Raw genomic sequence first — 24,020 nt, forward strand, 5'->3', positions numbered from 1 at the left:
TTCAAAAACTCACAAAAACCCACAGTGGTAGAAGCTCCTGCTTCGTGCTTTCAAGTGCTCAAAACACCATTTCAACACATATTTGTACTCCTGACAAAAGCCCTGTTGGAAGAGGCTAAGAAAATTATCCCCACACTGCTGACGGCAGGTGGAGGTAATATCTGAACTAGGGACCTGCCAAATCACAAGTCACTTTCTTAAGACACTAACGTCAGAGGTCTAAGTGGAGTTACATCTCTCTAAGCCCAAAAGCAATGGATTTAATACCCATTATGTTTTCTAACAATTCGGGTCTGGGTTTTCCCAAAAAACCTGCTCCCACCCCCAGGTGGAGCAGCATTTTAAAAGTCGGGGGGGGGGCGCGATTTGGCTCAGGATCACGGTGGAGAAGGGGGCCCTGCCTCCCCCCACGCCATTTCCCCAAACTGAAACAGCCCCAGAGGGTAGTTACCCAACCCGTTATGGAACTGCAGTTCCTGGGGCCATTTCATCTTGGGAATGCAGCATGCGGGAGGGAGGGAGGGAGGGAGGGAAGGAGGGAGCGTCGTCGTGCCAAGCCGTGGCCATCCTCCCGAGACGAATCGGACCCCTGTAGACCTTTACAACGCTGTTCGCAGCTGCTGTGTGGCTGAAGGGAAAACAAGTTGGTACAGTTGCCAGCTCTGGGTGGGGAAATACCTGGAGATTTTGGGGGTGGAGCCTCTCCAAAACTGGTGGAAAAGTTATAGTGGAAAATATATCTGAAACACATCATCACGCTGGTTCCACCCCCCACCCCCCAACACTAGTTCTGAGCTTTTTTTGGCTGGGAGAGAAGACAGGGATGGAGAGCTGCTATTTCCAGTTTTTCGCTGTGAGCATTTATATTGCTTCAAAACACTACCACCCACACTCTCTGTCGACATAATCCAGACAGCATCCCTTTAAATCTGGCCAGTATTACCAGCATATTCCCGTACTGCAGAGATTCAAATCAGGGACTTCCCAATTTGTATCACATTAAATTTAACCAATTGGCCATTCTCAATACACTTTTCCTTGAAGCTGTTCGTTTCAGACTGCCTGCAATCCTGTAGCTTCTGCCTGTTCACATTTCCCTCCCTTGCAAAATTTCCCTTCCCTTCATAGCCTCCCCCATTGGTTCTCTCTGTAGGGTCACAGCAGTTTAGCCAATGGGGCTCTCTGGTCTGCACTGCCCGTCTGTGACACTACAGGAGCACAGCCAATCACTGACAGAGGCTTGATTACTATTAAACACAGAGGCCCATTTTTACAGGAAAAAAATATATCCCATGATTTCATAAAATACTCCAGTGCACCACCACTTCTGGCTTGCACAACCAGAGGACTGAAAAGGTTGCCTGCCCAAGCTCACGGGGGAGGCAACCCTTGAACCCAGAACTCTGGGGCCGCCTTGGGCCTGGGTTTCAATGAAGCCACCCGAAGCTCACGCCTCTCAGCCACACTTTAAAGCCACAGAAGAGCATGACAAAGCAGTAAGGAGTTAAGCAGCGTTCCTGCACGTCTTCTCAGAAGGAATGCGGGTTAACGCCAACAGCAGTTGTCAGCTTACATAACACAGTTATTCAGAAGAACAAGAAGGCAAAGCTTTTCAAAAAGCCACCAGGTTACTGGAGCTAAATCTGCCTAAATTATACAGATTTTTTAAAATCCGTCTACCCCAGAACAGAGTACAAACCCATCCAGATGCTTCCCGACCATCAGTTGAGTCACAGCCAATGTTCCCTCTAACCTGAGTTAGTGTGAGCTAGGTCACAGTTCTTTAGCCTCCAACTCACACATTTTTGTCTTCGCTCAGGAAGGAGAGCTCCAGAGCAAACTAACTTATGCAAGTAGCCAAATTGCTCGCTCACCACTTTAATGCCAGTAGCTCACAAAGTAGAATTTTTGCTCGGAAGACTCCACAGCTTAGAGGGAGCATTGGTTACAGCCAGGGGTCATTTCCTGCAGGAGCGCACAGAAGCGGAGATCCAGCAGTAAAGAGCCCAGGGGGCGGGCACATGCAACAAGCCCCACCCCCCTGCTTTCAGCAGCCCTCAGTCAGAGCAAGAAGCAGCCAGGTAAGTTGCAGAGCCCACCCCGCCGGCCCACCTTCAGGTACTCCTCTGTGAGGGCAAGATCTGCGCGTTCCCTTCCCCCCCATAGCTAGCAATCCAAAACAGTCCAGAGGCACCTTTAAGACCAAGTTTTATTCAGGTACAAGCTCTCCCTCCTCTGTGAGGACAGATCTGCACATTCCCCCCCCCCCCAATAGCTAGCAATCCAAAACAGTCCAGTGGAGCCTGAACGGTGGGTGTTGCCTTCTGACACACTTCCGGTGATGTCAGGGGGTGTGGCACAGGCAAATAAGTTATGCTAACGAGTTATGCTAATGAGCTCCTGCGCCTCTTTGTCTACGCAATGACCCCTGGTTACAGCATTAGCTGCTGATCCTGAAACACCTACTTGGGCTTCTTACCTACTTCTAGATTCCTGCACAAACGCCTTGGCCTTACCCCCAAAGCCCGCTGCGGCCTTGACTCTGCCCTTACCACCCTGTCTGCTTTCTGACCCCCGCATTCTCCTTCCTGCCTGCGTCCTTCATACCTCCAGCTCCACCATCCTCAGACCACAGGGTTGCCAGCTCTGGTTTGGGAGATACCTAGAGATTTGGGGGATGGAGCCTGGGGAGGGCGAGGTTTGGGGAGCAGAGAGATCTCAGCAGGGTCGAATACCACAGAGCCCACCCTCCGAGGCAGCCACTTCCTCCATGGAAACGGATCTTGGTCGTCTGAATCTCAATAGATACAGCAGGGGATCTCCAGGTGTTACCTGGAGGCTGGCGACCCTCTCTCCCCCTCCCCTTGGTCTCTCCTCCCCAGTTGCCCCACAGGCCTGAAACTGCCATCCGGAACAGCCTGCCCTTTACTGCCGGCTCGCTTCCTTCAAACCCTTCTCCAGAAACCGCTTCTCCTCCCAGGCCTCCAGCAAAACGGCTTCCTCTCTCTCACCTAGGGATGCCAGCCGCCAGGTGGCACACGGAGATCTCCCACTATGATGATCTCCAGAGGTTCGGGATAAAACGGCTGCTTTGGAGGGCGGTCTCTGGAGCATCATGCCCTGCTGGGGTCCCCCCCTCCCCCAAACCCTGCCCCCCCTCCACCTCCACCACCCCCAGGTTTCTCGGAATTTCCCAACCCAGAGGGACAACCCTGCTGAAATTAAGCCCCGGAGCACTGAACCAGCATGAAGGCAGAGCTGTCCTTTGTTTCCCCCCTTTCCCCCCCTCCACCCATTTCCTCACTCACATTTGAGGTTGCAAGTGCCTCGGGGCAGAGGCCTGTCAGTTGGATTGCAGAGGATGATCTCATAATGCCTTCCCACCTATGACCCACTTCCCTTCCCACCTGCCAAATTTCCCCATGCTTTTTTTAAAAAAAATCTTCCCCTTTTCATAATCTACTGCCATCAATCACTTATGTGAAACACACTTCCCGACCAAGTTAATAAACTGAATTAGGAAGCGTTGACTGTGCTGGAATTTGGCCTGGACAACAAGGGAGGGGGGAGAGATAGAGCGCAATCAGGGTATGAGCCAGGGTTGCCAACCTCCAGGTGGGACCTAGAGATCTCCTGGCTATTATAAACTGATCTCCCGACAACCAAGGTCAGTTCCCCTGGAGAAAATGGCTGCTTTGGAGAGGACTCTATGGCATCATATCCTGCTGAGGTCCCTTAACGTCCCCAAACCCCAAACTCCACCCCTAAAATCTCCAGGTATTTCTCAACCTAGAGCAGTGGTGGTGAACCTATGGCACAGGTGCCAGAGGTGCCACTCAGAGCCCTCTCTGTGGGCACACGTGCCATCGCCCCAGCCAGGCCCAGACCATCATTAAAGTGTCGAATTCTCTGCCAAATAATTTTAAGTAAATGAAAGCATTTGGGATTGCTTTCCTTTCTTTGTTTGGATCATCTTAAGTTAATGTAGGAGTCATTTTTTCTAAAGTAAAATCTCAGTATTCAGGTTAAATGGCCGTGTTGGCACTTTGCGATAAATAAGTGGGTTTTGGGTCGCAGTTTGGGCACTCGGTCTCTAAAAGGTTCACCATCACTGACCTAGAGCTAGCAACCCTCGCATGAACACTGGGGTTATAGCAGTGAACTACATCTGGGATACCTGGCTTCGTACCCCCACATTGCCCTCAATCATATCTCTACATGCACACTGGAGCTAAAAATCCCACCTATAAATACACGTTGATGGGGTCCAAACTGGCCATAACTGACCAGGAGAGAGATCTTGGAGTCATGGTAGATAACTCACTGAAAATGTTGACTCAGGGTGCAACTGCAATAAAAAAGGCAAATGCTTTGCAGGGGTTATTAGGAAGGGAATTTAAAACAAATCAGCCAATATCATAATACCCCTGCATAAATCTATGGTGCAGCCTCATTTGAAATACTGTGTACAGTTCTGGTCACCACACTCAAAAAAGATACAGCATTGAAAAAAGTGCAAAAAAGGGCAACTAAAATTATTAAGGGGATGGAACCAATGCTCCCTCTAAGCTGTGGCGTCTTGTGAGCAAAAATTCTACTTTGTGAGCTACTGGCATTGAAGTTGTGAGTGGGCAACTTTGCTGCTGCATAAATTAGTTTGCTCTGGAGCCATTCTTCCTGAGCAAAGACAAAAATCTGTGAGCTGGAAGCTAAAAAAACTCTGAGCTACCTCACACCAACTCAGCTTAGAGGGAACACTGGATGGAACACTTTCCCTATGAGGAAAGGTGAAGGTGCTTAGGGCTCTTCAGCTTGGAGAAACGACGACTGAGGGGTGACATGAGCGAGGTTTACAAGATTATGCACTGGATAGAGCAGGTAGAGAAAGAAGTACTTTTCTCCCATTCTCACAATACAAGAACTGGAAAGCACTAAAAAAAACCCTGATGAGCAGATAAAAGGAAATAACTTGTTCACCCAAAGAGTAGTTAACACATGGAATTCACTGCCGCAGGAAGTGGCGGTGGCTACAAGCATAGACAGCTTCAAGGAGGGATTGGAGAAACATATGGAGCAGAGGCTCCTCAGTGGCTATTAGCTACAAGGTACAGCGGAAACACTCTGTCTGGGGCAGCAGTGCTCTGTACTCTTGGTGCTTGGGGGGCCACAGTGGGAGGGCTTCTGGAGTTCTGGCCCTGCTGGTGGACCTCCTGATGGCACCTGGGTTTTGGCCACTGTGTGACACATATTCATATGCCATGAAAGCTCACTAGATGACCATGGGCCAGTCACCTTTTCTCAGCCCAACCATCCTCACAGAGTCATTATAGGGATCAAGTGGGGAAAGGAGAGCCATGTACACTGCCCAGAACTCCTCGGACAAAGGGAGGGACACAAATGTTTTCTGACGGAGAGATTGTCTTCTGGACAAGCCAGCAACAGCCAAGCTACTAGGTTTGCAAAAAGGGTACTGTATGCAAGATGCAGACCATAGATGTAAAGGGCAGCAGAGGAGGAAAAGTGGAGTCAGTTCAGGGTTCCCGGGTCCCCCGGCCACTGGCGGGGGATGGGGGGGTAAGGGTTGCCAGATCCAGGGTGGGGAAACTCCTGGAGATTTGGGAATGCTGCACCATCAACATTTAGATTGGGTTGCCACTGCCAGCTCTGGGCTGGGATATTCCTGGAGATTTGGGGGGGTGGAGTCTGAGGGGCCGGGTTTGGGAAGGGGAAGGACTACATCAGGGTCTAATGGCATACAGCCCACCTTCCAAAGCAACCATTTCCTCCAGGGGAACTGATCTTTTGTCACCTGGACATCAGTTGAAATTCCAGGAGATCTCCAGCCGCCACCTGGAGGTTGGCAACTATTTGCATGGTCCCCCTTTCCAGGCTGCTTACAGTCGAAAACATAAAACCTTCCCAGGAACTGGAACACAGACCGCAGTAAATCAGCAGTGCTGCTGCCCCCTTGTGACTCTGGAATCCTAAATCATGGTTGGAGGGGGAGAGAATCAAACAGCCCCCCAACCCCCAGTTCCCAAACTCTGGCTTTTAAGTTGCTGATGCATCCATATCCAAACCCTGCAGATGATTTATTTGGGGAAACGTGCCGACAGAGACAAACCCAGAAGAGGGAAGTAAAGATTTTGAGAATGCATCAAGCTAATGGGCTACCCAGGATTCCCCCAGTTATGCGCCAGCGAGGATCACAATGACTCAGCAGAACGGAGATGCATGATGTGACACACCAGGCCATTCATCGATAACAAGGAGAAATGAAAGCACAGCGAGTGCTGCTTCCTAACCCCCCAAATGCATCAGGGTTCCCAGAGAAGCCTTGGAGAGTGTCAAGATTAAAAATCTGTGGAATGCGGAAAGTAGGCAGAAATTCCCTGTGACGCACTCTTCATGGGGCCCAGTGGAAGACTGGAGAGAGGGTGGGGACTTCATGCCGCCCTACTTTTAGTTGTTTTCGCCAAAGATCTGGGAACGCTTTGAACAAATGAAGCTTTTGGGAGCACCGAGAACAGGAGGCGGCGAGTAGAAAGCTGCAGGCCCCTTGGCAACACCCCCTCCCTCCCCGTTCAGACTGCACCCCACAAAACGTGGGCTAAAAAAGACTTGCTAGAGGCACCAGGTCTACCACACCCTACCTCTAGAGTTGTGCACAGAAAGGTCCTTCTCTCTGCTACCCGGCAACCTTCGACAAGAGATGCCAGGGATCGAACCCGGGACCTTCTGCGTGCAAAACGGGTGCTCAATGGGTGCTCTACTGCGGAGCGACAGCCCCTCCCAACAACAGGACAGAAGAGTAGGCTGAGAGTGTTTTGAGAACAACTTGTGCTTTCCTCGGGGAATGTCAGGTTGGTGAACTGTAGCGACAGCCAGCATCGCAAGACTGTGAGAAAAGCAGTACGGATGCTAGGCTAAAATTAAATATTTATCAGTGGATGATTGTAGCATCACTAATTATAAGCTAACACAGTCTGTTAAATGAACAAGGTGTATAATGTAAAAAAGCAGAATCAAAATATTTTTTTAAATTTCATTTTATGTCTCTCACTCCCTATTCTTGAAATAGCTGAAATTATAAAAACTGTTATAAGGTTAAGGACATACTTTAAAACATGCTTTGTACTTAAGGTACATGCACCTTATATTATATATCATATATACTTTTTCCCTCCAAATATAAATGTTATTAAAATACCAACATCAACAATAACAAAAAAGAACCATGAACTACATAACATCAGTGGGTATGCTGTACAAAGCTCATATGAGCACTGCCATTAAATCTTAACAATTTTAGCGATAGGTCCTGTTATAGTACACACACATTACTCAGGGGTCATTTCCTGCAGGAGCGCACAGGAGAGGAGCTCCGGCAGTAAAGAGCCCAGGGGGCGGGCACATGCAACAAGCCCCACCCCCTGCTCCCAGTAGCCCTCAGTGAGAGCAAGAAGCAGCCAGGTAAGTTGCAGAGCCCCCCCTGGGCCCCCGGTCCAAAACAGTCCAGTGGCACCTTTAAGACCAAGTTTTATTCAGGTACAAGCTCTCCCTCCTCTGCGGTGACAGATCTGCACGTTCCCCCCCCCAATAGCTAGCAATCCAAAACAGTCCAGTGGAGCCTGAGCGGTGGGTGTTGTCTTCTGACACGCTTCCGGTAATGTCAGGGGGTGTGGCATATGCAAATGAGTTATGCTAATGAGTTATGCTAATGAGCTCCTGCACCTCTTTTTCTACGAAATGACCCCTGCCATTACTACAAGCATATTACCATAGCTCAAGATAATTGACTTCATTTGGGATCATCTGTACTTTTGAATGTCCTTGATGAATCTAAACATTTGTAAACTGTATTCTAATTCACTCCCCACTCCCCTCTTTTTTCTGTATCCTTATCAATATTAAAATTAAAAAAACAAACATTGCAGGGCGATGGTGCAGGTCAAAGTAAAACTGGAACATAACAAGAAACGGGTGAACACACGTATCAGTCTATCTAGAGCGCACGTGGCCTTCCCAAATGCCAGTCTCTCCCTCTTCTCCGCAGCCATGTCCACAACACAGAGAAGGGGCCATGGCTCAGTGATAGAGCACACCTGCTTTGCTTGAGTAAGGTCCCAGGTACAATCCCCAACACCTTCAGTTAAAATGATTAGCTAGGTAGGGGATGTGAAAGACCGGGGGGGGGGGGCTGCCACCACTCCCAGCAGACAATACTGACAGACCAAATTTAAGGCTGCTTCATGTGTTTGCGTGTGTTTGACATTCCGGAAAAGTATTACGGCCAGTGGACACTCTGCAGCTCTAGCTTCTTGCATCCACAAGAACCATTAAACTCTGCCTGTACGCATGGCCTTCGCTGTTGTGGCCCCCACCTTGTGTAATGGTCTGCCTGACCAAGTCAAGGAAGCTCCCATTCTCCTAGCTTTCCGCAAACTATGTGTAACTGAATTATTCAAGAGGGCTTTTCTACCCAGGCATTAGGGTACTACTGCACGAAACTATTCCCAAAGTTACTTGGATAAATTGTTAGGGACTGTGGTCTGCACTACTCTGTATAGTTTGCTGTAAGTCCGATCATATTATGTAATTTTGAATCGGTTAAGTCAGGGGTGTCGAACTCATTTGTTATGAGGGCCAGATCTGACATAAATGAGACCTTGTTGGGCCGGGCCATGTGTGTCATAAAATGTAATGTCAGGTAGCAGAGATATAAACTTCATAAAGGACACAAACATAAAGGTGGGGTTTTTAACTTAAAATAAAAACATGCTTAAAACATTAGCAATCTTGCAATATTTTCATTTATTTAATAGTGTCTGATAACTGACACCTCTTGCTCTAAATTATTGCATCAGGCTATCTGTGGAGTTGCAATCTTGAGTATGCTGTTCAGATGTGTGTCTGTAAGCTGCAAACCTACGATGACGCAGCAGCAGCAGAACTGGAAGAAGAAACAGAAGACAGCCAGTTCTACTGTGGGCCTGATAGAAGCCCTCCAGGGGCCTGATCCAGCCCCCGGGCCGCATGTTTGATACCCCGATTTAATGCGTCATATTAACAGTCGTGCTTTGCTCCAGTTCTGTTTTTTAGGTTTCTAGCTAATTCAACAACCCAAATACTATTTCATTGTTCACTGAATATCCCATCCAGTCAATTGTGCTGACTCACTCTGTAAGCCCCAGTGAGAAAGGCGGACTATAAATAACATCCAGGGCAGTGTTCCCTCTAAGCTGAGTTAGTGTGAGCTAGCTCACAGTTTTTTAGCCTCCAGCTCACACATTTTTGTCTTAGCTCAGGAAGGAGGGCTCCAGAGCAAACTACTTTATGCAGCAGCCCAATCACTCGCTCACAACTTTAATGCCAGTAACTCACAATGTAGAATTTTTGCTCGCAGGACTCCACGGATTAGAGGGAACCAGGGCTCTTTTTGTAGCAGGAACTCCTTTGCATATTAGGCGACACACCCCTAATGTAGGCAATCCTCCAAGAGCTTACAGAGCTCTTCTTACAGGGCCTACTGTAAACTCTTGGAGGGCTGGCTACATTAGGGGTGTGTCGCCTAATATGCAAAGGAGTTCCTGCTACAAAAGGAGCCAAATCCACTAAGCCTTCAGTGCAAGAGGAAACCAGTTTGTGTCCCATTTTGCTACTGTCTGGGAAATTTCCAACATTGCTTGCCAAAGACCCCCCAAAACATTTCAAGACCTATGTACACAAACATATATATCCCTCAAAGAGTAGTTGCCAAGAGAGGCCTTATTTTATTTTCAGGAGACATGTCGATTTTCCTTGGCACAGCAGAGAACCAGAAATAGCGCCAAAGGTTGTACCCGCAGAGTTGGAAATCACTGAGAAATCTTGTGTGCCAGTAAGCTATGAACAGAATTGCTCGACAGATACAGAAACTAGGGCAAAGGGCACAGCAATTCTCAGTTACATAAGGGCTCCCAGTAGCCCCAAAGCACCTGTCCAGAGGATGCTTCCTGCTGTATGTCTGCATGAGTCACCTTGCCTCCCCTTGAAGACTGTTCTCTTACAGTTACCATTTACTCATAAGCAACGCTCCCGCTAAGCTGTGGAGTCTTGTGAGCAAAAATTCTACTTTCTGAGCTACTGGCATTAAAGTTGTGAGTGAGCGATTGGGCTGCTGAATAAATTAAGTTTGCTCTGGAGCCATCCTTCCTGAGCTAAGGCAAAAATGTGTGAGCTGGAGGCTTAAAAACTGTGAGCTAGCTCACACTAACTCAGCTTAGAGGGAACACTGTTCATAAAGCTCTTTATAAGTAATATACATTGTTGGTATCGCAATGGGGACGTGTAGGAGAACCTCCTGACAGATTGTGCCTCGCAAATCGTATCAAATTGCTGTGCAATAAAGTTAGACCACCAAGTCAGACAGCAAAAAAACCCCTTAGACTCCCCAGACTCCCCAGAGCTTCCTCAGGCCCTGAAGAAGCTGACCTCATCACAGCCCCAGGGAGGGAGAGGAGACCACCCTCTATGTCACCACTGAAAGGGACTCATGGGGAAAGGGGTGCAGGCAGGGGTCATTTCCTGTAGGAGCGCACAGGAGCGGAGCTCCAGCAGTAAAAAGCCCAGGGGGCGGGCACATGCAACAAGCCCCACCCCCTGCTCCCAGCAGCCCTCAGTCAGGGCAAGCAGCAGCCAGGTAAGTGGCACCTTTAAGACCAAGTTTTATTCAGGTACAAGCTCTGCGAGGACAGATCTGCACGTTCCCCCCCCCCCCCCCATAGCTAGCAATCCAAAACAGTCCAGTGGAGCCTGAGCGGTGGGTGTTGCCTTCTGACACACTTCCGGTCATGTCAGGGGGTGTGGCATATGCAAATAAGTTATGCTAATGAGTTATGTAAATGAGCGCCTGCACCTTTTTTCTACGAAATGACCCCTGGGCATAGGGGTTTACAGAATGGGTCTGCAATTTCCCTCCAGCGTTCCTCAGTGTTGCCCATAATTTGCTGAGCGTTAGTCTCAAAGTGCCAGTTTGGTGAAGCGGTTAAGAGCGCCAGACTCTGATCTGGAGAACCAGGTTCAGTTCCCCACTCCTCCACATGTAGCCTGCTGGGTGACCTTGGGCCAGTCACAGTCCTTTAAAAGCCCTTAAAAACAAGTCTAGCTCGCCACTAGCATAACGCCGAGAGCTGGAACTTGCGGCTGCCAGATAACCTTCGGATCTCCTGGCTATTCTACACACAATGTCACACAATAATTAATTAATTTGCCAAGCCCTTTCAGATCTGAGCCCATGTTAAGTTCACTCATTGCTTCTCTCTAGGCAGGGGTCCTTCCATGCCCTGCCATGGATAGTATGCTACTCAGCTGCGGCCGCTCCTGAACAATAAACAGATGAAGCTTCCTTGCCCTTAAACTGAATCAGACTATTGGTCCTCCAAGGTCAGTTTTGACTCCTCAGACTGGCCGTGGCTCTCCAGGATTTGAGGCGGAGGACCTTTCACATCACCTACTACCTGGTCCTCTCAACTGGAGATCCTGGGGATTGAACCTGGGACCTTCAGCATGCCAAGCAGATGCTCTGCCGCTAAGCCACAGCCCCTACGCCCTATCTCCAAGTCATACCACGGTTCCATGTAGTATTACCGGCTCCTCCTGGCAGTGGCTCTCCAGGGTCTTGGGTCGAAAACATCTTTTCCTCAGTATCAGCAACCTGAGGTCCTGTAAGAGGAAGTGCAAGCAATGGAGCCTGGGACCTCTGCAGAGGGATGAACAGATGCCTGCAGTTCTGTAGTCTTTAAGGCATGGCCTGTTTCCACTCCTGGGGGTCATAGGCAGGGCTTTTTTTGTGGAAAAAGCCCAGCAGGAACTCATTAGCATAACAGGCCACACCCAACAGCAGAAACTTATTAGCATATAAGGCCACACCCCTGACAGCACAGCTCATTAGCACATTAGGCCACACCCCCATGTTACCAGAAATGTGGTCATCCAGCCACACCCACCTTTTGCTTCTTATTCTGTTTACCTTGTTTGTTGCCAAAAACCCAGGGCTTTTTTGTAGCAGGAACTCCTTTGCATGTTAGGCCACACACCCCTAATGTAGCCAATCCTAATTAGTTTCTGCTGTTGGGTGTGGCCTATTACGCTAATGAGTTCCTGCTGGGCGTGGCCAACTTGGAAGCCAGCCGGAACTCCGTTCCTGTGCGTTCCTGCCCAAAAATAGCCCTGCATAAAGGTCTTCCCACTGAAGTCTGCAACCTTTGCCAGAGCAGAAATTTCGCTGGTAAGGAGAAATTCAGTTCTTCCTCTCTGCCCCTTCCAAAACACAGGGGTGATAGAATGCATGCATTCTACTGTGATCATTTACTAAATCAGACCACTGGTCCATCAAGGTCAGTACTGTCTACTCAGGCTGGCAATGGCCCTTTCACATTACTTGCTACCTGGTCCTTCCAACTGGAAATGCTAAGGACTGAACCTGGGACCTTCTGCACGCGAAGCCGATGCTCTGCCCCTGAATCACGCCCCCACCCAGGGAATCTCTCAGAAATCCAGGGGTAGCCAAGATCCCTAATACTGCAGTCTTGTGGAAACACAAAATGGGAAGGGAAGGGTGGAAGCAGAGAGCACAGTTTGCTCTCTGCACTCACAGCCACTATTCCAAGCAAGAATAGAACCCAAATCCGGGCTCCGTGGAGTCCTGCCGGCCCTGGGGGATGGATGCTACTCTGTGCTTGAGGCGGTCTGTGAAGGGCAAAATGGTTCTCTGAAGAGCTCCCCAAACACTTACAGAAACTTTTCTAAGCACTGGCTGACCTCTCCAGAACGACAGGAGACATTTGGGGGACGCATGTGCCAAGATTCCTAAATTACAAGATAATTGGATTGCACTCCTCCTATGGGACAGAATTTTCTTTTCCCAAGAGTTCACAGAGCACACAACCATCGCATAATTTAGTGAAAGTGGCCGGGGCACTTCCACGACTTCCACACACACATACCCCGCACCCACTGTGGAAACAACAAATGAAAATATAGTGGCTTTTTAAAAAGGGAACATGTTCAGTCCACTGACATCCTTGGAGTCAGGAGGGGGGCCGAATTCTATTTGAATGCAAAATCTAATCTAATCAGACACACGCAACCTTCCCTACCTTGGCATGCAAAGTATGTGGTCCAACCACCAAGCTCTCCCCTAAGGCAAACTGGTCTTACATACCACCCACCCTTAACAGCGCCCCTGCCCCCAAATCTTCCACATCCTCTAGTTTTCTGCAGTTAAGCTGCTTCCCTCTTTTTCTGCACAGATGCCTGGATCTACTTCCCTTTTGTTTTTAAACTTCAAAGAAGTGGGGCTATTTTTGGGCAGGAACGCACAGGAACAGAGTTCCGGCTGGCTCCTGAGTTGGCCATGCCCAGCAGGAGCTCATTAGCATAACAGGCTACACCCAACAGCAGAAACTCATTAGGATTGGTTACATTAGGGGTGTGTGGCCTAACATGCAAAGGAGTTCCTGCTACAAAAAAAGCCCTAGGTTTTGACAACAAACAAGGTAAACTGAATAGGAAGCAAAAGGTGGGTGTGGCTGGATAACCACACTTCTGGTAACATGGGGGTGTGGCCTAATATGCTAATGCACTGTACTATCAGGGGTTTGGCCTATTATGCTAATGAGTTCCTGCTGGGCTTTTTCTACAAAAAAAGCCCTGCAAAGAAGTACCTTGTCTTTGAAATGCCCTCCCCTTTGAGGCCTGCCTGCCACCTACTTTGCCCTCTTTCAGGTACCAGGCGAAAAGATATCTTCCAATCTTTTAATTAGGGTGTGTGTTTTTTTAATCTTACCTGCTCTTTAATGGACTCCTTTTCTTTTATGGACAGTTTTTAATGCTGATGTCCCATGGCTTGTCTTTTGAACGTCTTGGCTTTTCTTATGATGTGGCACTGGGTTTTTTTCATTGTAAGCTGCCTGGAGAGGGACTCCAAAGAGGCAGCATAGAAACATCCCCAATGAATAAGTAAGAAGCAGTATACTAATCCAGTTTCCCACTTCTCAACTTTCAAAAAAGCCACAGTTTCGGGCATTTGGTGAGAAGGGGGGGGGGGACTAAGGAACGAGTTGCGTAATGCAGACTTCTCTGTAGAGATTTTCTCCTGTTACATAAGAACCTTTTTGCCACTTGGCAGGGATGCAATCCCCATTCACAGGACAGGTGAGCCAGAATGGTTCTGAGAGCCCAAAGGGCGGGGGGGGGGGTGGGAAGACAAGGGGGGTCAGGTGAAGGAGTGATGCTGATTGGTTACTGCAAAGGAATGTGTGTTCTGGGCTCAGCCAATGTACAGATTCATCTAGACTGTGAGGGGCCAAGGAATTTGATGAGGGTGGTATGAACCTGAGGTGGTAGGGACCGAGCTACCCTTGGAGGGGCAGCCAGAGGGGACTCTGACTGCTATTGGCTGACGTGCTGTGACCTCATAGAGGGGCAGGAAAGAGCCCATGAGCAAAAGAAAGACTGAGTGAGGCCCATGGAGGCCAAAGACCAAGGGAAATATGGGGGAGCGGAGCAAGAAATGCCGAAAGAAGGAATGGCCCACAGGCCTGGGGAGAGAGCCAAACAGTGGAACATTGGGCCAGAACAGAGGAGAGGTTCAATTTATATACTGATTTGACATAATCAACTAAATATTTAGCTGGACTAAGCCTCCTGAACTACCCCTGAAAGCGAACTCCTATCTACATTTTTATTCCACCCTTCCTCTAAGGAGCTCAAGACCGCATAACACCAGTCTCCCCTCCTGCGTTTTACCCTGGCGACAACCCCGTGGGGTAGGTTAGGCCGACAGCACATGACTGGGCTGAGGTCACTCAGAAAGCTTTCTCGGAGAGCGGGAAACTGAATCTGGACCCTAGCTCAGCACTTAAACCACAACCCCAAGCTGGCTCTGAGCAGATACGGTCTGACGCTCTAGCAGATCTCCATAATGTCCAGCAGAAGTTGACAGCATTAGCAATCGCTACTAGTAACAGTAAATACTGGCGTACTTTACCACTACCTCTGCCTAGTACTAATAGATAGCAGTGGTATCTAAGAATAATGACTACTAGTGATTACAACTACTAGTCGGAAGTATGAGCAACACTACCTAGAAATAGTAGCCACTCGAGTGAGGAGTACATTAGTCCATACCCCCATCTGATATTCCCTTCTACTGTTTTGCCTCCCGCCTGCCTCTCAAAATAGTAAAGGTAAAAGGTAAAGGTTTCCCTTGCTCGAAAGCCAGTCCAAATCTGACTCTAGCGCTGGCTCTTCGGCTTTGAAACTGAGATGAGCACCACAACCCTAGAGTCGGATTCGACTGGCTTTCGAGCAAGGGAACCTTTACCTTTTGTAATATCCTTTTGGAGATCTGGTGACCAGAATTGTACACAGTATCCAAATGAGGCTGCGCCATAGATCTGTCCAGGGGCATTACAAATGTTGGACATTGTATTCTCAACCCCTTTCCTAATAATCCCTAACACATTGTTCACCTTTTTCAATGCTGCAGCACACTGGGTCCACACTTTCATTGAGCTATCCACTACAACCCCAAGATCTTTTTCCTTCTCAGTCTCAGCAACCTATACTTGAAGTTGTGATTATTATTTTTTGTCCCGATGTGCATCACCTTGCACTTAGCAACACTGAACTCCATTTGCCACATTGTCACCCACTCGCCCAGTTTCTGGAGGTTCTCTTGGGGCTCTTCACGTTCAGCCTTGGTTTTCACCATCCTGAATAATTTGGTGTCATCTGCAAACTCAGCCACTACACTACTCGCCCCTAGTTCCAGATCATTGATGAATAAAGTAAATAGTACCGGCCCTAATGCCGATCTTTTTGAGACCCATTGCTTATTCCCCTCTATTACGACTCTTTGCAATGCTTTCATTTAACTGTAAGAGAACCTATCCTCTTATCCCATGACTGCTAAATTTACTCAGGAGTCTTTGTTGAGGTACCTTTCAAAAGGCTTTTGACAAAGTCCAAGTATATAGTGTCTACCGGGTCATCATAGTCTACAGCCCTGTTCACTTTCTCAAAGAACACCAAAAGGTTGGTGAGGCAGGACTTCCCTTTGCAGAAGCCATGCTGATTTTCCCTCAGCAGGCTTTGTCCCTCTGTGTGTCTAACAATTCTATCTTTGACTACAGTTTCCACTAATCTGCCTGGGACAGACGTTAGGCTGACTGGCCTGTAATTTCCTGGTTCCTCTCTGGATCCCTTTTTAAAAATTGGTGTCACATTTGTTCAGTCTTCTGGTACACTAAGTAACTAAATTTAATGATAGTTTATTTTTTTTATTTATTTAACTTTCAGTTTATATACCGCTCTAAACCCGAGGGGTCTCTGAGCGGTTTACAGACAATTTTAGTTTCCTATCTAGGGCCACATTTTTGTAGGGGAGTGACTGCCTACCGGCACCCAGGCAGCAGAGTCCTGTTGTTATACGGCTCTTCCAGACGGGCTTCAGATGTTATTCTTTCTCGGCGTTCTCTTTGCCTGGCGCCTTGGAACGGGTTTTAAGTCGGCGACTCTCTCCGGCGGACTCAACCACTGCTCCGGCTCACGTCCTTTCCGGCTCCGCCGCGCCGCCACGTCACCACGCCTCCGTGATTCGGTCATCGCCCGAATTCTGCCGCTCGACGTTATGCTCACCAGGCTCACTCTGGTTGATCTGCTAACCCACTTATGTAAACCTATCTCACATTTGAGTTCCTTAAGAACTCTCGAGTGAATGCCATCAAGACTTGGAGACTTATCGTTTTTTAATTTCCCCAGTAGGTCTAGCACTTCATCTCTGGTCACCTCCATTTGGCTCCATTCTTCAGACTCTCTTCCTGAAAATAGGGGCTGTGGCATGGGTACATGCCCCACACTTTCCTCAGTGAACACAGAACCAAAAAAGTAACTGAGCTTCTCTGCTATCTTCCTTTAGCAATTCCTTTATTTCTTCTTCATCCAAAGGCCCCACTGCTTCTCTGGCTGGTTTCCTGCTCTGAGGATGTTTAAAAACATGTTTATTGTTTTCTTGATGCTTTTAGCAACCCTCTCCTCAAAATCTCTTTTGGCATTCCTAATTATTGACTTACATTTCCTTTGCCAGAGCCTGTGGTCCATTCTGTGCAATTCATTGGGGCAGACCTTCCACTTTTTAAAAGAAGCCTCTTTCCTTTTTATAGCTTCCTTGACTTGCATTGTTAAGCATGCAGGCCGTCTTTTAGACTTGGCAGTGCCTTTCCTAACCTGTGGAATACATTCTACTTGTGCTTCAATTAGTATGATTTTAAATAGCTTCCAAGCACCCTCTAGGGATTTGACTCTCTTGAGTTTCCCCTTCAGCTTCCTTTTTACTATTCCCCTCATTTTTCTAAAGCTCCCTCTTTTGAAATCATATGTTACATTTCTGGACTTTGGGGATGACTTTCCATTGACCTGAATGCTGAACAAAACAGCATTGTGGTCAATTGGTGTAACAATCTCTACATCTCTCATGAGGACTTGAGACCTGCTAGAACCAAGTCCAAGATCACTACTCCTCTGGTTGGCTCTGTGAACAGCTGTTCCAGTGCACAGTCATTGTTGATGTCTAGGAATCTCATTTCTACAGCATGACTTGGGTACGTTTACCGAGTCAATGTCAAGGTAGTTGAAGTCTCCCAGTATAATAACGTGATCCGCTTTAGTCACCTCCCTTGTTTCCTTCTCCATCTCAAGATCAGCCTCATGGGTTTGATCAGGTGGGTGACAGTACACCACAACTTTTAAGTAACCCTTAGGTAACCCTACTATTTCCACCCATATCGTTTCTGATGGGGAATTAATTCCCCTGATGTTCTGTAACTTGATTCTATGCCGTCTCTGATGTACAATGCAACACCACCAGCACCCCATCCCTCCGTGTCCTGCCTACAGAGCTTATACCCAGGAATGACTGTATCCCACAGATTTTCTCCATTCCACCATGTTTCTGAGGGACCTACTATATCTAAATTCTCCTTAAACACCAAGCACTCCAGCTCCCCCATCTTGGCTCGAAGACTTCTCACATTGGTATACAGACACCTGTAATGTGTTTCCCTCTCCAGTAACCCTCAGCCCCTTAGACACCATCAGTGTTCCCTCTAAGCTGAGTTAGTGTGAGCTAGCTCACAGTTTTTTAGCCTCTGGCTCACACATTTTTGTCTTCGCTCAGGAAGGATGGCTCCAGAGCAAACTGATTTATGCAGTAGCCAAATTGCTCGCTCACAAGTTTAATGCCAGTAGCTCACAAAGTGGAGTGGGACTGTTCTAGTAAGTCCCTGAGGGTCTCTTCCGCAAAACTCTCTCTCTGCCTCAGCTTCTCCAGGTCGGTAACCCTAGCCTCAAGGGAACGAACCTGCTCCCTGAGAGCCACGAGTTCCATGCAGTGAGCACACACCCACTATTTCCACCCAGTGGGTAGATAATCCTACATGTGACACTCTCTGCAACACACTGGATAGCCTCTTCTCCCCTACTGGCTTTCTACCTTCCTAACTGGTTAGTAGCTTAAAGGTATCTAGAGTAATACAGGGTCCTCAGGCCTGATCTCCAGGCCAAGAGCCCTTTGACTCTCATGCTTCCGACTAGGAGGAGCTTTACAGTTTAGAGGCCCACAACCCCCACCTGCCAGCAGCAACAGGGGGGAGACTCAAACAGCTCCAGGCAAACAGACCTCGCTCAATGAGCAACTGACCAGACAAAAGACCCAAACAAAACCAGCAGGCTACAAGCACCCGTTCACCCTCAAACGCTGTCCTCTCACAAAGCAACCTCAGTTAATGTTCCCCGGAGATTTTGGAGATGGAGCCTGGGGTACAGCAGGGAGTTTTTTGGGGGGGGGGTGTCTCTCAGCGGGGTATAATGCCATAGAGTTCACCTTTGAAGCAGCCATTTTCTCCAGAAGAACGGATCTCTGTCACCTGGAGACCAGCTGTAACTCCCAAGAGACCTCTAGCCACCACCTGGAGTCTGGCAACCTTAGGGCAGAGCCCAGGGAGGATGGGGTTTGGAGAGGGGAAGGGAGGGATCTCAGCAAGGGATAATGCCCTAGAGTCCACCCTCCAAAGCAGCCACTTTCTCCAGAGAGACAGATCTTTGTAGTCTGGAGAGCAGCGGTAATTCCAGGAGCTCTCCAAGCCCCACCTGGAGGTTGGCAGTCCTAACCCCAAGCGACAAAGAATGCCTTAGCAGGCACTCACATACCCGTGACTGTTCAAACACACTGACAAAAGTCAAATGCCTATAAGAATTTTCTGGCTGCAGTCCTACACACGACTGTAAGAATGTCGGAAATACAGCCGTTGGAAGTCAAAAATTAAGCAGCCAGGCTGGGAGACTACAAAGTTCACTTTAGGATACAGATTTCAAAACTGGGAGACCTACACATCAGCAAAATCTGCAGGAAAGTTCCAGGGCCTAGAAGTTTGATGTTGCAACCTAGAAAACCAGGATGTGTTTTATGATTATTAAGTTGTAACATAAAAAATTAGAACCATGTACTTGGACACTGGCTCAAAGCTACCTTATATAGAGATAGACCGTTCGTCCACATTCCTCAGCTCCTTCAGCTAGAGAGCTGTTTACTTCATTCATACCTCATATTTGTCCCCAGAAGGGATCCAGTGAACCTAATATTGTACTCCTCTCCTCCACGTTATCCTCATGACAACCCTGTGAGGTACATTACACTGAGAGTGGTCTCCATCATCATCATCATCCTGATATCACATATTCTAATAGCAAAGTTGGCCATAACTGAGGATGCTTAAATCCAGTGACTGGAGTTGTGGACAAGACGCCCCTGGTTTGGAGAAAAATCTGGACTCTAAAAAAAACAAACAAAAATACTTTGGGGAGGGGGTTAAAAATACAAAAATGATAAAAAGGAGTGCCTGTAACTTTAAAAAACAGAAGCCCTCAGTGATCATTGCTAGGCAACTACAGCATTCGAGGCTTGGTTTCCATGAGTAAAAGGCAGGGGAAGAGTGTAGTAGGGTCCTTTCTAGGGCTGTTTCGGCCTTTGAGAAGGGCTCATTGGGGCCAATCCTAGCAGCACCCACTGTGTGACTTGACACCACCCAACATGCATGACTCACCTAGGCCTGCCTGCTTGCTACTGTTCAACAGCTGCCACCGTATGAAAGCCAGTGTAGTGTATCTTCAGAGTAGGGTCTAGGAAACCCAGATTAGAGTCCCCATCATGCTGTGAAAGCTCACTGGATGATTTTGGACCAATCACATACTGTCAGCCGAACTACCTCACAAGGTTGTTATGGGAATTAAAAGGAGGAGAGGAGAATGGAGGCTGCCTTCACCCCCACTGAGGAGAAACAGAAGGTATAAATGATGTAAATAAATAATGAATATAGCTGAAGTTGGGAGGTGGGTATGGTGCTGGAGAAGACTCTTGAGAGTCCCTTGGACTGCAAGAATATCAAATCAGTCAATCCTAAAAGAAATCAACCCTGACTGTTCCCTGGAAGGCCAGATAATGAAACTGAAGCTCAAATACTTTGGCCACCCAATGAGAAGGGAGCACTCACTGGAGAAGACCCTGATGCTGGGAAAGATTGAAGGTCAAAGAAGACGGGGACGGCAAAGGATGAGATGGTTAGACAGTGTCATAGATGCAACAAACATGAAGTTGAGCAAACTTCAGAGGATGGCGGAAGACCAGAAGGCCTAGCGTGATCTGGTCCATGGGGTCATGAAGAACCGGACTCGACTGTGTGACTGAACAACAACAAAAAAGGTAGGTAGATGAATGGCTGAGTAGGGGAGAATGAAGCAGGGGAAGAGGAGAGGATATGAGGGTTGCCAGGAGGAAGGAAAGAGGGAATAGTGTGGGGAGAGACATACAGGGAAAAGTGAGGTGCCCCTCACAGGTCCTTGTGGTTTCCGTATGCAAGTGAGCCTGGCCCAGTGGAAACCTATCCTGAGTCCACAGCTCCTCAGCAAGACAGCAGAACTCAAGCCTCTGGTTCAATCGTCTCTTTTCTTGCCACCTGTTTGCATCACATTGCCCTGGCGTGCCAGGAGCCAACATTACACAAGCAGGGCTTGCGTAATCTTTGTGCAACATAATCAAGGCTTATCTTACAGGAACAACTTGGAGCTTGAGAGTCAAATGCAGTCATCTTCCATGTGACCCGGGACCAGGCCAATGGGCAGGAAGCATCGCATGCAATGTTTGCTTTGCAGGCCGAAAGCTGGAATGGTTGGCAGCTCAAGGAAGGGCTTCCAAGGCCCACCACTGATTCTGGCCTGCTAAGTGAAGCTATATAGTCCCTAGCACTTCCTAACAGTCAATATGAAAGAGCACCACCCATTTGGGTCATTAACGCTACCACAGGCCAACAAAACTAGGTCATAAAAGCCATAAAGCCAGACTACACCTACAGACAAGGAAGGGGTTTTGACATACTTAGAGAGTTCCCCAGTTATGTAGAAAAATAACTACTCTATAAAAGTTACCAAAAGGGAGGACCGATCACACACCAGAATACTGAGAGCAGCTGAGAGTCACTTAAAGGGAGGGGGAAGAGAGAAAATCAGCAAGAGAAAATCAGCAAGGAAAATCAGCAAGGAGCAATTTTCCAAAGAGGGAAATTTGGGGGTTGTGCATAGGTTTCCTTCACACACACAACGCCACTTTATTTCTTCCCCTCAAGAGCAAACTTCACCCTCAAGGGGCTCTCCATAGGGCAGAAAAAGGGGGAAACATGGGGTTTCCATATCGGGTTGTCTCCATAGTAACATTCTGCTGTATGCTTTGTAAAGAAACAAACAAACCCAATCTAGGTTATTATGAAGGGGAAAACTTGGGGGGGGGGGTTGTCATAGAATCATAGAGTTGGAAGGGACCTCCAGGTCTTCTTCTAAGACCATGATGTCACTGAGGGAGCAGGTTTGGCCTCAACTCCAATGGTGAATCCATAAGTCTCAGATGCACAAATTCACTCCTACATGGAAAAAGACAAGTCTTTGTTCGGGGTCACTTTCCCCCCTCCCCAACAGTCCACCATTCCTGATGCTGGCTGGCCCCTCTTGTACCCTCAGAAGATCAGTATCCATCTCTCCCTCTCACACTCCCCTCCCTACAAGGTATGTGCCTCTAACCTTATAAGCAGGTGTTTCTCATTCACCTTACAAATCAGCCCTAACCTGATCAGCATGCACCAGAAGCCAGTCGAAATAATTTCCAGCATTAAGCTCATTTCACAAACCAGTGTTGCAAGTAATTTCAGGAGTCTACCCAGCATGCAGATAGTCACTGGATAGGCTTATGACAAGATACTCAGAAGGATTAAAACATATATGTGGGCCACAGGTAGTTATTAGTCATGCCAAATGAAACTTTCATGCTCAGGTGGTTATGAGTCAGAATGAATAAATGGAACCTCTGTGTTCAGGTGGTCAGGAGCAGTAAATGGAAATTGTTCAGGGACAATCTACCTTTGAACACCAGATTCTGGGGGGAAACGCAGCAGGAGGCGGGCTGTTGCTGCCACTTCCTGGTCAAGACTGGCCAGGGCTATTTTTGGGCAGGAACGCACAGGAACGGAGTTCCAGCTGGTTCCTGAGTTGGCCACACCCAGCAGGAACTCATTAGCATAATAGGCCACACCCAACAGCAGGAACTCATTAGGATTGGCTACAGTAGGCGTGTGTGGCCTAACATGCAAAGGAGTCCCTGCTACAAAAAAAAGGTCCTGGGTTTTGACAACAAACAAGGTAAACAGAATAAGAAGCAAAAGGTGGGTGTGGCTAGATGACCACACTTCTGGCAACACTGGGCTGTGGCCTAATATGCTAATGAGCTGTGGTGTCAGGGTGTGGCCTAATATGCTAATGAGTTTCTGCTGTTGGGTGTGGCCTATTATGCTAATGAGTTCCTGCTGGGCTTTTTCTACAAAAAAAGCCCTGAGACTGGCTATCGTTGGAAACAATGACTGGACCAGGGGGGCCCAATATGGTGCCCTCCAACACCTTTCCTAGCACCCACCAAGTGGATGGAGCCAGCTGGGGCACTTGCCCAGAAGGGATTGTGACTGGCCAATGGATATTCAAATAGGTGGAGAGAAAAAGACAGGCTGGCCTAAGATGACGTGCTGAGCTCAAGGGAGCAAGACATAAAGTGGGGACTCCCAGCCCGCTTATCAAAGCTACACTGTGTCAGACCCTTGATCCATCTTAGTTCACCTTTGATTGGCGACAGAGAGCTAGACCGAGGGCCCAGTGTATTCGCAGCCGGAGGAGACAGACCCACAACTGCAGGGGTCCCCAACCTTTTTGAGCCTGCAGGCACCTTTGGAATTCTGACACAGCGTGGTAGGAGCAGCCACAAACTGACTGCCACAAACTGGCTGTTTCAGGAGGTGTAGCCAGCCACAAAACGGCTGCCGCTTACCTGACACAGCAAAAATCTTTGGGCTGGGGGGAACAGATTTTGCCAAAGGAATGTTTTTAGACAAATGCATTGCCAATCAAGCCTCCAGTGACCAATCAGAAGTCTTGCTGGGCAAAAGCCCCACCTGGCCCCACCCTACTTTCTAAAACTACTTGGCAGGTGCCAGGAAAGATGTCAATGGCCACCGTGGCACCCACAAACACTACACTGCCCCCCACACAACACTATGCCAGCCCACAAAGATCAGCAGTCTCTTTCACACAGAGGCTGGCCAAACCCAAAGTTTGGACTAGAGGATGGTGCGGAGTTGTTTTCTGCTGCCCCAGAAGGTTGGACCAAAACCAACGGGCTGAAATTAAATCAGAAGAGTTTTCGGCTAAACATGAGGAAGAACTTCCTGACAGTTAAGAGTGGTTCCTCAGTGGAACAGGCTTCCTCGGGAGGTGGTGGGCTCTCCTTCTTTGGAGGTTTTCAAACAGAGGCTAGATGGCCATCTGTCAGCAATGTGGATTCTGTGAACTTAGGCAGATCATAAGAGGGAGGGCAGGAAGGGTTGCATCAG

General features: G+C 48.2%; 1 protein-coding gene across 3 annotated transcripts in view; it reads right to left on the minus strand.

The window, feature by feature from the left end:
- Positions 1-24,020, minus strand: part of POR (P450 (cytochrome) oxidoreductase) — an 83,810-nt gene that overhangs the window by 41,706 nt on the left and 18,084 nt on the right. Inside the window, exon 2 of one of the 3 annotated variants that reach the window (XM_015407989.1) lies at positions 11,629-11,703. The exons of the other annotated variants lie outside the window; for them this stretch is intronic. The gene's annotated coding sequence lies outside the window, so the exon portion shown is untranslated. The remainder of the gene's footprint in view (positions 1-11,628; positions 11,704-24,020) is intronic. 3 annotated transcript variants of the gene reach the window in all.

Source organism: Gekko japonicus, unplaced genomic scaffold (assembly GCF_001447785.1).
Source record: "Gekko japonicus isolate JY-2015 unplaced genomic scaffold, Gekko_japonicus_V1.1 scaffold1, whole genome shotgun sequence".
Lineage (NCBI taxonomy): Eukaryota > Metazoa > Chordata > Lepidosauria > Squamata > Gekkonidae > Gekko > Gekko japonicus.